This window comes from Muntiacus reevesi, chromosome 3 (genome assembly GCF_963930625.1).
Source record: "Muntiacus reevesi chromosome 3, mMunRee1.1, whole genome shotgun sequence".
In the NCBI taxonomy this organism is placed as follows: domain Eukaryota; kingdom Metazoa; phylum Chordata; class Mammalia; order Artiodactyla; family Cervidae; genus Muntiacus; species Muntiacus reevesi.
Genome location: NC_089251.1, coordinates 91,483,743 through 91,496,898, shown reverse-complemented (window position 1 = coordinate 91,496,898; position 13,156 = coordinate 91,483,743). Strand labels below are relative to the sequence as shown.

General features: G+C 41.8%; 1 pseudogene; it reads left to right on the top strand.

Moving 5' to 3' along the window:
• Window positions 1-337: 337 nt before the first annotated feature.
• Window positions 338-871, top strand: LOC136163000 (large ribosomal subunit protein eL21-like; annotated as a pseudogene).
• The last annotated feature ends 12,285 nt before the right edge of the window (window positions 872-13,156 follow it).

Here is a 13,156-nt window from a genome sequence, read left to right as displayed (position 1 = left end):
CCAGCGCTATTCTCTCAGATCATCCCACCCTCACCTTCTCCCATAGAGTCCAAAAGTCTGTTCTATACATCTGTGTCGCATCGAAACATGTATATTATCAAGTGTAAAACAGATCACCAGCCCAGGTTGGATGCATGAGACAAGTGCTCAGGGCTGGTGCACTGGGAAGACCCAGAAGGAGGGGATGGGGAGGGAGGTGGGAGGGGGGTTCAGGATGGGGAACACATGTAAATCCATGGCTGATTCATGTCAGTGTATGACAAACACCACTACAATACTGTAAAGTAATTAGCCTCCAACTAATAAAAATAAATGAAAAAAAGAAAGAAAAGTCCAGCTCGCGGCTCCTGCCGCCTCTGTCTCTTCCCCAGCCCCTCAGGCTAATTCGCCAAAATGACCAACACAAAGGGAAAGAGGAGGGGCACCCGCTACATGTTCTCTAGGCCTTTTAGAAAACATGGAGTTGTTCCTTTGGCCACATACACGCGAATCTACAAGAAGGGTGATGCTGTAGATATCAAGGGAATGGGTACTGTTCAAAAAGGAATGCCCCACAAATGTTACCATGGCAAAACTGGGAGAGTCTACAATGGTACCCAGCATGCTGTTGGCATCATTGTAAACAAACAAGGGCAAGATTCTTGCCAAGAGAATTAATGTGCGTATCGAGCATAGTAAGCACCCTAAGAGCCAAGATAGCTTCCTAAAACGTGTGAGGGAAAATGATCAGAAAAAGAAGGAAGCCAAAGAGAAAGGGACTTGGGTTCAGCTGAAGCGCCAGCCTGCTCCACCTAGAGAAGCACACTTTGTGAGGACCAGTGGAAAGGAACCCAAACTGTTGGAGCCCATTCCCTATGAATTCATGGCCTGAAGGGTGTAAAAATAAAGACCTGGACTGTACAAAAAAAAGAAAAACTACAGTACCAATATTGCAACTAAAATAAATTTTATCAAATATCCAGTGTCCAGATTTCCCTGATTGTCTTAATAAATGTTTTATTTTATAGTATGTGTATTTGGGTAACTTTCAAGAAAAAGATAATATACTGTATATATATTATATAAATGGGTTTCCCTGATAACTCAGTAGGTAAAGAATCCGCCTGCAATGCAGGAGACCCCGGTTCGATTCCTGGGTCAGAAAGATCCGCTGGAGAAGGGATAGGCTACCCACCCCAGTGTTCTTGGGCTTCCCTTGTGGCTCAGCTGGTAAAGAATCTGCCTGCAATGCAGGAGACCTGGGTTTGATCCCTGGGTTGGGAAGATCCCCTGGGGAAGGGAAAGGCTACCCACTCCAGTATTCTGGCCTGGAGAATTCCATGGACAGTCCATGGGGTCATAAAAGAGTCGGACACAACTGCGTGACTTTAATTTTCATATTATATAAATAGTATATGGTATACTATTTATATATAACTATATATATATTATATATATATATAATAGTTGTCTCTTGAGTTCCATATTCTAAATTGCTATTGTTATACCAATATAACATATACATATATGAATATATCTTAAGCTTTATTTTCAATATGTCAACAATTCAAATATATTGAATGTTATCATCCCAGAATACAAAGAATGTAACATGGAGGAGGACTGAGAACATAGGTTCTCAATACTTAGTCACTAATGGTGGTAGAGATTTTCCTTTTAGTGTTTTCTATGTAAAAAATTAATGTAAAGATGTCCTGCCATGGCTTTGCAAGAATAGAGTTGCCAGAAGGAGAGTACAATGAAAAAAAAGAAAAAGACCCAGGGTTGTTAGGAAGAGATTGAAGATGGAAGTCAAAGAGAGAGTATGTTTTGAAACGAAATATAAGGATTTCTTTCATTCAGAGTGTTAGCATCTGTATTAACTTTGACTGCTATAACAAAATACCACAAACTGGGTTGCTTATCAACAACCAAGATTGATTTCTCACAGTTCTGGAGGCTGGAAGTCTGAGATCAGGGTGCTAGCATGGTCAGGTTCTGGAGAGAGTTCCCTTTTGGTTACAGGTGGCTGACTGTATTCTCACATGGCAGAAAGAGAGTAAGCTAGTTCTCTGGCCTTTTTACTTGGGCTCCAAAATCACTGCAGCCATGGTGACTACAGCCATGAAATTAAAAGAGGATGGCTCCTTGGAAGAAAAGCTATGGCAGACCCAGACAGCATATTAAAAGCAAAGACATTACTTTGTCAACAAAGGTCCATATAGTCAAAGCAATGGTTTTTTTCGTAGTCGTGTATAGATGTGAGAGTTGGACCATAAATAAGGCTGAGTGCCAAAGGATTGATGTTTTCAAATTTTGGTACTGGAGATGACTCTTGAGAGTCTGACTGCAAGGAGATCAAACCAGTCAATCATAAAGGAAACCAACCCTGAATATTCATTGGAAGGACTGATGCTGAAGCTGAAGCTCCAATACTCTGGCCACCTGATGTGAAGAGCCGACTCTTTGGAAAAGACCCTGATGAAGGGAAAGATTGAGGGTAAAAGGAGAAGGGGGCAGCAGAGGACGAGATAGAAAGCATCACCACCTCAGTGGACATGAATCTGAGCCAACTCCAGGAGATCGTGAAGGACAAGGAAGCCTGGTGTGCTGCAGTCCATGGGGTTGCAAAGAGTCAGACCGAGCGTCTGAACAGCAGCAAGAACTGGCCTTTTGTGTAAAGGTATTAATCCCATTCACAAGGGCTCTGCCTTTCTGACCCAATTACCTCTCAAAGCTTTACTTGGTAAAATACCATCACATTGGGAATTAGAGTTCAATAAATGAATGTGGGGGGACACAAACATTCAGTCTATAAGGGCATCCAAATGTGCCCTGAGGAAAGAAATTATATCCTCTTGTTTCTGCCTCAAATTACCCAGTAATGTGCCAGGTAGATGGTGCCCGTCACCTGAGAAGGAGTGCTCTCCTCCCAGCGTGTGTGTGGAAGGACTGGGGAGTGAAGAAAGGAAAGGGATGGAAGAGTAACTTGCTTCTGAGTTGCTCTAGTTGATGGATATCAAATCCTTCACTTTGGGAAGCCTATCAAATAGCTGAAGGGGTGATTTTCCAACTTTACAAATGATGGTAGAGGTAATAAATTTAAACTGAAGATTTGAAAGGGTTAAAAAACATGTTTATAGAAAGGGATCAGGTAGATACCCAGGCAGTAAGAGAACCTGGGTATTGAACAAGAGTAAAGTGCTTTCAACCTCTGCTCCATAGGTCAGTTTCAAAATTCTAAATCCTCTGACTTTAGATTAAATGTGGGGCAAATACCAAGTAAAGCTTTTCTTCAAATGCAGCAACTGGATTGTTGTAAGAAACACTTCCATAGAAGATAACTTAGAAGAGCCCTTGGAACTTTCTTCATTCAAGCCATACCAAATTGGCCAAAGGTGTTCCACTTTCAGAACAAATGGAATGGTTGAAGTGCCACAGGCACAACCCTTTGATCACAGGAAGAGGCATGCAAATGTGCAAGAAAGTGATGGAGGTGCAGTCAGCACTGCATGCAGTGAGGAAGAGTATAGAGCAGTGACCAGGAGAGACAACTCTCTATCCCAAAGTGAAAAGTGAAAGTGAAAGTTGCTCAGTCGTGTCCAACTCTTTGTGATCGTATGGACTATACAGTCCACGGAATTCTCCAGGCAAGAATACTGGAGTGGATATCCGTTCCCTTCTCCAGGGGATCTTCCCAACCCAGGGATCGAATCCAGAGATGGAACCCAGGTCTCCCGCATTGCAGGCAGATTCTTTATCAGCTGAGCCACCAGGGAAGCCTCTCTATCCATATTACTGTCAAAATTATTTATAAACACTGAGGCCAGTCTGTCTGTCTATCCATTTTCAGAGAACTGGCTTAGTGGAGAAGGACGTGGCAAGTTTTTTTGTCCCCTGAAATTGCTAAATAGGAGGGTCATGAGATGACTCTGAAATAAGTTGAAGAATTTGAAAAGTGGAGAATTTTACATATGTTAGAGGTCATTTCTCCCTGCTTTGCTGAGCCCTTCAGAGTCTGCCGTGCGTATGGAATGTACAGCCCACTATTTCCATCTCATTAATGACCGCTGCACAACAACAAAAGGGATGGCATAGATCAGCATGCGTGCAGTGGGGAAGCTAAGGAAAAGATTGCCCAGTAATTTTCCCTGGAGGAGGGAGGTATTTCCAACTTCTCAAAGATTTGTGCTCCCAGGGTAATTTGTTCTATGTTTAATTTTTCATATTTTATTCCTGGTATTCATAGGTTAAGAAAGTACAACTTTCCCAAGTACTGATTTGTAGATAATGCTTACAAGCAGCACATAATATGTTCAGTTTCACAAATAATAATATCCATTGGTCCTTTGAAATGCAATTTCAATTCTTAAGTGTAATATTATAGCAAAGTATACACAAAATCTGCGTATCCTGAACTGCAGGAAGTTGAGCAAGTGGTTTCTGTAGCTATATTTGATTTTAGTCAATAACACTTTTCCACAATGAACAAGTACTAACAAATACATTAATAAAACACTATGCCAAATGCTTATTCTTCCTCAACTTGTTAAGCAATGCCATTCTAGCTACTGCTGAAAGCGTTTATTTTAGAAGCTTTAATCTGATCTGGGAAAGTGGGTTCTTCTACAACTTGACAAATAGTATGTATAAGTCTCAAAGCTTTTAAATAAAAACCCTTCCAACACTGAAGTATTCATGTGAAACTTGTTTCTAAAGAAAAAAAAAACAAAACCACTTGCTATCTGAAGAAAGTATTAAAACAAGTTATCGTTTGAAGCAGATAAACATTCTTACAAATCATCTTTTACTTAAAAGAACCACAAATTAACTCACTGTCCTTAATAATCTGTTAGATTACTGTTGTCTAGAAATAAGAATACATGAAATGTATTTTCAACTATCATAGGGTCCAAGGTGACATTTAGGTTTCACATATTGAACAGTTATAGTATAGCCTACAATGGAATAAAAACACATAATACTTCAGATAGTCAAAAGGAGCAACATGGTTTCTAAGATACTTTAGCTTTTGTGTGGTCATTAAAACCCAGTGAGAATTTGAGAATGGTAATATAAAGGCAGGCAATTAAAATCTCAAATATCACTCTAAAATCAAAGACATGAAAATCTTCATTTTTCTTCATCTTTCATTTACATAGTTAGATATCAGAACATTACTGTACAAAATAAACATTACTATTTATAGCTGCCCAGAAAACAATGAAACATCAGAATTTTAAAATTAAAAAAGAAGCTTCAGTTCTTCATTCATAGTAAGCAAGTCTTCTAACCTCAGCAAACTTCCCTAGATCCTTTCAAATCAAGATACCTTCAATTTGCATTTGACCTTGTCTTCCAGTTGACATTTCCTTAAATCATTTCAACGATGAGATCTATGATGAGATCTTCAAGAATATCCCCTGGCTCAGTATAAGGATTCTAACCATCCCCAAACCCATACATCTTTCCTGTAATTCTTTAGAAACAAATTTCTTTTACTAGGTCTGCATTCTGTACCTCCTCCAAAACACTTCATTTTCTTCCTCAAAGGTGGGGTTTTCTTTCCCCTATCTTCTCAAGGGTATTTTTATTCTTCAGGTATGTCCTTGAAGTCCTGCTAGTGCCATTCAGACCTGGATTCGGTCGGATGGCTGGCGTGTCAGGTTTGGAACAGAGCTGGATGCAGTGCCAAAGATTCCCAAAGTCATGGCTCAGCGACAAGAGCAAGAGAATCCCCCCTAAAGGGAAAGCTGCATCCCTGCTTCTGTGGTTAAGCGTGGATGGGTGGTGGGGCAACGTGACTGCTGATGGCAGTCTTGGAGGATGGAGGGAGAATAGTGACTTTATGCCTAGGAGGGGGTTGGGAGTAAACTTAGAACTCCAGCCCCTTGCAGTCCTGGGCTTAGAAACAAGTCCTCTTTTGGTCATAATCTTCCCATTACTTAATGATCTCGTTCTTTCTGCAGCCCAGATTCAATTGGGATGAGCAGCCATTTCCTAAGTCTCTTTGGATATCTCAGATACCTCCTGCTTTACCCACCTGGAGTGATTTTTGCAAAGGAATATTAAAATCAAGGACATCACCCTGGTCTATGCAGCAAATGAGAGCTGTATGAACGGTGACATCCTGGAGTTAGATTTCAAAATAAGACCTGGAATTTGTTGCTTGTCATTGTTTCCTCAGCCAGGATACTGTTCTGGTGCCTGAGTGAAGAACTCCCCTGATGCTTTATATTCAAATTGATATAGGCAGGCCTTCCTTTTAAGATGAGTTGAGTGGGAACAGTCTAAGCAGACTGCCTGAATTCCAGCCTGTAGGTACCATCGGAGGCCTGGGGCAGAAGCTTGGAGACGTTGACACCCAACTTCATGTGCAGAACAAGGCTTGTGTTCTGACTAGGCTGCTATCTTGGCCCTCTTCTTTATGCCTATTGTTTTAATCTCTAGATTCGTTCTTGCTCACTTTTCCCTTATAATTTATTTGTTGAAGGGACTATTTCTCAGAGTCTGTTTTCAATGTATCCTCATGGTATTAATAGGTTCCCCTACCTTTCATATTTCCTATGAATTATTAATGAGATTTACAGCAGTGATATCCAAGTTTGGTCACCTGACCAACATTAGCATCCCCTGGGGATTTGTAGGAGATGCTAAATCTTACCCATCCAGAGAGGCTGGCTACCAAGATCACCATCTCGGTGAGGCCTAGCATCCCATTTTTGTGAAGTCAACCACTGAAGTAGAAAAGTCGAAACAACCCGAGTGGGAAGGGATGAACAGAGTGGGCAAGGTAGTGGCTGGTCTACAAATAGGTTAGGATTTCTAGTTGTTTTTTTTTTTACTAATAATGAGAATTCTGATTTTTTTTTTTTTTCCTGCTTAATGTCAGAGCAAGTGGAGTAGAATTGTGGGCTTATGGTTAAACAGTTAGTTTAGCTCATTTAATATACATGAAAAACTATGATTACTAATAGTTCAGTGTTCCCTGCCTTTCTTGTAGAAGTGAGGGGACAAGTGTTCACTCTCCCTCAAAGCATAAGTCATCAAATCTTGACACTTTCTAGAAGACAAGAGAGCTCAGATATGGCAAACCTTCCTCTGGAGTTTTAGGTCATCTTTGTACTTGGCAGCCAGGGGCAGCTGGTTTAAAAAGATCCTTCATCTGCAGTAACATCTTGTTAATTTTCCATGGAGATAAATTCAGGCCTGTTTTGTCAGAAGAAATCCTTCTCATCTTAGTGGAAAGTGTCCGCTCAGAACTGGCTGTCCTGGAAGACAATCAGGACTTAGACAATTGAGGGAGGATCAATAGATGGAACTGCATTTCTGTGAACTCAACAGGCCTACTCAGTTGTGAAGTCAAACTTTGTTTTCCAAAGCCCCAGTGAACAGTGTCTAAGATAAGTTCCTTTAAACCCATCTTGAAAAAATAAAAAGCAAAGGATATGTATGTATTAGTTAACACTTAAAGAACTGAACCCCAAAAGAGAATGGATTTTACTTTATATAAATTTTATTTTATTATTTTTATATTATGCTATTTTATTTATTTACTTATTGAACTATAGTCCATTTACAATACTATGTTAGTTTCAAGTGTACAACATAGATTCAATACTTTTGTAGATTATACTTCATTTTTTCATTCAATGTGTATACACTTTTAAAAGTTAATTTTAAAAAGAAAAGGAGTACTTAGATTAATATAATGATAAAACATGACCACAACTTGTTAGAATTTTTCTGTGTATTAACACTATGATATTGGAAATCTAGTTTTCAGCGGGAAAAAAATCCTAACTTTCTATTTTGGAAAGTAAGTAATTTGTAAAAAAAAAAAAAAATTATTTATATTTTTGGCTGCTCTGGGTCTTCGTTGCTGTGCTTGGTCTTTCCCTAGCTGCGGTGAACAGGGGCTACTCTCTCGCTGTGGTGCATGGGCTTCTCACTGTGGTGGCATCTCTTGTTGGGGAACATGGGCTCTAGAGTGTGGGCTCAGTAGCTGTGGCTAATGGCTACAACTTGGTTGTGGCATCTCGGGACATGTGGGCTCTTCCTGGAGCAGGGATCGAATCTGTGTCCCTTGCATTGGCAGGCAGATTCTTAACCACAGGATCACCAGGGAAGTCCCTGGGCTCCTATTTTAAATGAACATATGTCTGAAAATGAAACCTCTGCATTGACCTAAGATCACTGGGGAGATGGAGTGAAGAAGGATGCAGAGGCTGGAACGTATGCATTCTACTCTTGATGGACATTTGGGTTGCTTCCATTTTGACCACCTACAAATGATGCTATGTAAACGTCCTTGTTCATGTGCCCTGGTACACACATACACAAGTGAAACTGCTTGGTCATTTAACATATGCATTTTCATCTTTATTAAACCTTACCACATTGTTTTTGCAGAGTGGCTGTATCAGTTTACACTCCCACCAGCAGTGTGAGTTCACTTGGTTGGATTCAAGTCATCCCCTTTGGAAGTGGGGGGACATAAGTCTTGGAAAAAAGGAGGAAGCCAGGCAAGGGAAGGACTTGGATGTGAATCCAAGAAGTTCAGACTTTATTGACTTTCCTGTGAAGCCACTGTTGATTTTGGAACAGGAAATAAAATACAAAAATGAGGCTTTAGGAAGGTGAGTCTTTAAAGTTCTCAGTTGGTTTGTGTTGCAGGAGAGAGTGGTGCTGGTGGTGGGGTTCACTTAGGCCACCAATAGGATGCACAGAAGAGAGGAGAAAATTTGTAGGGAGAACTAAGACCCAGAGCATCCTAGATCTACCAACTCTTGTCTTTAAATAATTTAACTAGGGGCTTCCCTGGTGGCTCAGTGGTGAAGAATCTGCCTGCCAATACAGGCGACATGGGTTTGATCCCTGGTCCAGGACGATCCCATGTGCCACAGAGCAACTAAACCTATGTGCCATAAGTACTGAAGCCTGTGCACCCTAGACCCTGTGCTCAGCAACAAGAGAAGCCAGTGCAATAAGAAGGCTACGTTCCACAACTAGAGAGTAGCCCCTGCTCGCTGAAACCAGGGAAAAGCACTCACAGCAGCGAAGACCAGCACAACCAAAAATAAATAGAGAAATAAAATTTAAAAAATCTAGTTAGACCACAGCACACTACTAAAGCCCCTCTAGAAAACACCACGGCATTATTTTAGCAAAGATGATGATTCACATAGCCAATGACTGAGAAATCCCCCAAATTAACCAAAACAAACAGAAACAAAATCACCCCGAAAGAAGGGATTTCAAGAAGGAAAGAAATGCCTACAATATCAAATGTACAGAGAGATCCATACAAGAACAGACCTGAAAAGCATTCAGACTGGCAATTAGTAATCTGATGATGAGATTTGCTAGAGAAATGTTTGTGACACCATGGGGGCAGAAGTCAGAACACAGTGGCTTGGGGAGGGAGTAGGTAGTAGCAAAAGGAAACTGAGTTTAGAACATACTATCAGGATGGCTGGCTGAGCACAGACTCAGCACACAGAAACATTTAGTATGTGATAAAGACAGTAAGTTGAACCAGTGGGTAGAGGGTACAAAGTCTGATCAATGGTGATGTCACACTTGAGAAAAATGATAAAGTGAAAACCTATCTTGTAACATATATCAATTTAAAGTCCAGAGAAAGCAAAACCAGAAAAGAGCTAGAAGAAAATGTAGGTGTACATAAACTTGGGGATAGTTAAAGCATTTCTGAGATTGACAACAAACCTAGGAACCTTAAAGGAAAATATGGATAAATAGGGCTTTCCCATGGTTAAGAATCCACTTGCCAGTGCAGCAGACACTGGTTCAATCCCTGTTCTGGGAACATCCCACATGTCACAGGGCAATAAGTCCTGTGTGCTACAACTGCTGAGCCCATGTGCTCTAGAGCCTGGAGTTGCAACAAGAGAAGGCACCACAGTGGGAGAGTAGCTGCCCCCCACTCGCCTACAACCAGAGAAGCCTGCCCAGCAGTGAAGACCTAGCACAGCCAAAAATAGATAAATAAAAAATTTTTAAAAGAATGACAAATGACAAAAACAGAAAAACATTTACAATATAAAGGATTCCTATAAATAAATAAGGAAAAAGAAATAACCCAATATAAACATGGATATGAGACATTCACAAAAATTCAATTGCACTAGGGGTCAGCAGGGGCACAGGTAGTGCAAGCCAACTGGGCAGGCCCTAGACACGAGGAGGAAAGCGCCTTGCTGTCAGGGCGCGTCCTTCCCTCTTTATCCCAGCAGCGAGGCTCCGCAGCCGGCAAACCTGTTCCCTTTGTGTATCCTGGAGGGAAAGCTACCCATCCCATATCTTCTTGTCCCCTCCCCAACCCCGGATAAAGCTCACCCTCATATTCCTGTATGAAATAAAAGGCAAAAATGAAAATGAGAAGCTAAAATAACCTGAACTAATGTCCAAATGGTCTAAATAAAACCCGGGCAGGTAGAAACCAAAGGGTTTTGCTTGAATGCGTGGCAGTAATGTCTCCACTGGTCTTTCCACCTGTGCTGTGATCCATGCGGAAGCCAATTATTCCATTCTTGTGCAAAGCCCAGTCCCACACTCCTTTGAATTCAGACACATTTGCTGATGTTTATGTATCTCTCTGGGATGGCCCAGCCTATCTTACAGGCCCAAACCTTTTTCTCCCCAAACTTGCACTGTGCCAGGGAAACCACCTCCATATGCCCAGGGTACACTGTGTTCTTCCACCTCTCAGTTCTTCATTTCTATGGCTCCTTCCCTCTGTCTCAAATATGCTTAGAAGGCAAGAAATGACCATTTGTGCAATGAACTAATTCTTCAAACAATGTGGTTTCTCTTTTACTGAACACCTTCCTCCCTTTGAGCTCCTTTATGGGCCTCCTACTCTTCTGCTGGTGGATTTGTCTAATCTCTGGCCTGCTGGAAACTCCCTAAGGCTTGAGACTGTGTGTCTTCTGGGCTAGGCTCTCCTGGTCTGCCTAAGCCTGCCTGTTTCCTTTGGAACCAGACTCTCAGTGCTCAAATCAGGAAAGTCTCAGGCAAATTAGGATAATTTGGTCACTGTAGTCTTGCTACTCTTTCATTCCATGGATTGTGAAGAGAACTAGGATGTACTGTTACAGGGATGGCTCAGCCATGGCCTCCAAAACACATTTTTTCATCATCTCTTGCAGGCAGGACTAGGTCAAAGAATGTGGTTTTTCCACTGAGAGAAAACTTCACATGATCTAAGAATAAAGTGAGACTAAACCAACAGATTAATTTCCTAAATGAAAGGGAAGCAAACCCTGAAATACAAGTCTGAAGACGCAGAAAATCCATAAGAAGGGCCTGTGAAAGAAGAGGATTGGAGTTCATTTTCCAATGAAGCTTCCAGCCCCTGCTTGTCCTCCTATGAGTCCATGGGCAAGTATTGCATTCTCTGAGCCTCAGTTTCTGTGTCTACAAAGATTGGGGATGAAAATGCTCTTCTGGCAGGACCATTGAGGGAGTTAAATAAGGGAAGATGTGTGTAGTAGCAAGCCTAGCACTTGGAACCTGGAGATGTCAGAGACTTCCCAGCAAGCTTTCCACCTCCCCCATCCCACCTACTCCCCCCCAATCCCCCCCGCCCAAGCCAACCGATGCCTGGCCTCCAACTTTCTCCTTTTTTTTTCACTTCCCTTCACTGTCTCTCTTCTCTCTGAAGTTTCTATCCTCCACTTGTTGCTCCCTCATCATATGTTTCCTAAATACAAAAAAGGAATTAATAAGATGAGGGAAAAATATCATCATAAAAACTAGAAAAATCAGGAAGTATGAAACATTGCTCTTGCAGGGTTTGGCTTGTTCTTTGGTTTTCCTTGTCTGTATCCTTCTCCAAAGAGTCATGAACTGGGGTTTGTAGAGCTGCAGTGGCAGTGGGATGTGGAAGATCCTCCTTCACCTCAGTCCTGTGGAGAGAAGAGGGCAAAGGTCTGACATCTTTCCCGAGGACTGCCTATTCTCCTGGAGTAAATGCCTCAGCTGGTCCTGTTGCACTTGGACAAGCTAAACTAGCAAGTAACAGGCCTCCCTAGGACACGCCGATTAGATAAGCTGATGAGAACCACGGAAGACACAGACAGTAGATTAAAAAACATAACATGAACGTTACTTTTATAGTGTTGATGAATAGACAAAGGCTTTTTGGTTCTAAAATAGTTGGTTCGTGAGGCAATAGAGGAGGGGCTATTTTAGTAGCAGAGGTAGAGAAAAGGAGTGGTAGGTGGGTTCTAAGGTGGTAAGATCTACCTTAAAGGGACTAAATTCAAGGACCCAGGAGCAGCGGGCCACTGCACAGGGGGTGAGTAGAGTGCATTTTAAATATATGGAGTTACAGCTTGGTTGTAGGTTTTGGTTTGGGGATGTGAGTGAATGAACTGAGTAGTCTAGGCAGAAATCCCCAGCCCACTGTGGTGAGAATTTTATTGCTTTTTGCTAAAGATCTGGGGAAGACTTAGAGAGCAAAGATAAGGGGCAATCTAATTGTTTAAATTAATCTTTATTTATTGCTGCTGCTGCTAAGTTGCATCAGTCGTGTCCGACTCTGTGCGACCCTGTGGACTGCAGCCTACCAGGCTCCTCTGTCCATGGGATTTTCCACGCAAGATACTGGAGTGGGTCACCAGTGCCTTCTCCGAATCTTTATCTATTACAACACAGTAAAGGACAAGTAAGACAATGACCAGTTTGTTCAGTGTTGTTTTCTGTGCTCCAATCTCTGCCTTCAGAGAAGGGATCATGTATGCGTGTGTGCATCTGTGCAACATCGGACTTCTACAGTAAGGGGCCGAGATCTACCCCTAGTTATAGTCTCTGCATGGAGGTCTGACTGCCCCTCTTTAATCCGTGCTTTTCAGCCATGGAAGTCACTGTGATTGGTCCTGTGCCTATTTCATGCACAGTCCTGTTTAATAAGGATTATTTATAGCTTTTTTGGAGGCTCCTAAGAATCCAGGAAACATGGGACTTGTATAAAAATCCCCACTTGAACTAAGCTTTCAGGCCTAAGGGAGGTGTCCTTTTATGACAGACCTGCTGCTTCGGCTCTTGAGGGGGTAAGAAGGAGGGCATGCATGAGGGGCCAAGGGGTGAGTCCACATCTCTCTCCCTTGATGGAACGGGCCAAGTTGTTCTTGTGCATCAGGACCTCTGGAGA